Source organism: Neofelis nebulosa, chromosome 3 (assembly GCF_028018385.1).
Source record: "Neofelis nebulosa isolate mNeoNeb1 chromosome 3, mNeoNeb1.pri, whole genome shotgun sequence".
NCBI classification, from domain to species: domain Eukaryota; kingdom Metazoa; phylum Chordata; class Mammalia; order Carnivora; family Felidae; genus Neofelis; species Neofelis nebulosa.
This window is the reverse complement of record NC_080784.1, coordinates 28,591,625-28,592,671: the sequence shown is the minus strand read 5'-3', so window position 1 is coordinate 28,592,671 and position 1,047 is coordinate 28,591,625. Positions and strand designations below refer to the sequence as shown.

The window sequence follows — 1,047 nt, the reverse complement described above, 5'->3', positions numbered from 1 at the left end:
CAACATGAGATCATGACCTGAGCTGAGATCAAGAGTTGGTAGTAATGGGCTGAGCTACCCAGGAGCCCCCAGACTATATATATATATATATATATATATATATATATATATATATATATATAAAATTAAAAAAATTTTTTTTAATGTTTATTTATTTCTGAGAGAGACAGACACAGAATGTGAGTGGGTTAGGGGCAGAGAGAGAGGGAGACACAGAATCCGAAACAGCCTCCAGGCTCTGAGCTGTCAGCACAGAGCCTGACGTGGGGCTTGAACTCACAAGCCGGGAGATCAGGACCTGAGCTGAAGTCTGCGCTCAATCGACTGAGCCACCCAGGCCACCCCCACCCTGACTATATTTTAAAGGAAAAACCTGATTTAAAAGGATAGTCTTCTGGGGAAAAAAAGCTTCTAGGGGAGAAAGAGGCAAAAAAGAAGGAAGAATCACCTTTGGGAATTCAAGTGGTAAGTGGGAAAAGAAGAAAAAGGGAGAAATTTTGTGTCCTATAAGACAAAAGAGAATAAAAACACTGGAAGCCGAGCTCGGTTCAGCTGCACATATGCTAAAATTGGAACGATATGGAGAAGATTAGCGCGGCCCCTGCGCGAGGATGACACACAAATTCGTGAAACGTTCCAGATTTTAAAAAAACAACAAAAAACTGGAAGCCTTGCAGGCTCTTCCCCCACCACTAAAACAGTCCAACAAAACCCCACTGAAGTACCTGGACGTTTGTAAGCCGAAAAGGAATTAAACTAGGAATCTTCTAAAATGCGGAAATATCACAAAAATGAACAAAAAGAAAGTGAAATTTACAGAGGAATATGTCAGATAATCAGGAAATGAACTTGCATGCAAATCAACTGAGGGAAATTCCCCTCCTGGAAAACAGCCATGAAGCAGAAGAAAATTGTAAGTCTATACTCTCATAATGAATGAAATCTACTGAAAAAAGCATATGAGAAAACCTCTTTAAATCTGAAACCCAAAAACTAAAAGCAGAAATGGACCAAAAAAAAAAAAAAAAAAAAAAAAAAAGGAAAAGG

General features: G+C 39.1%; 1 non-coding gene across 1 annotated transcript; it reads left to right on the top strand.

Annotated features, from left to right (window-relative positions):
* Positions 1 to 539: 539 nt before the first annotated feature.
* LOC131508175 (U6 spliceosomal RNA) lies at positions 540 to 646 on the top strand. Its single transcript, XR_009259886.1, has one exon. It is a non-coding gene; the product is annotated as a U6 spliceosomal RNA (small nuclear RNA).
* The last annotated feature ends 401 nt before the right edge of the window (positions 647 to 1,047 follow it).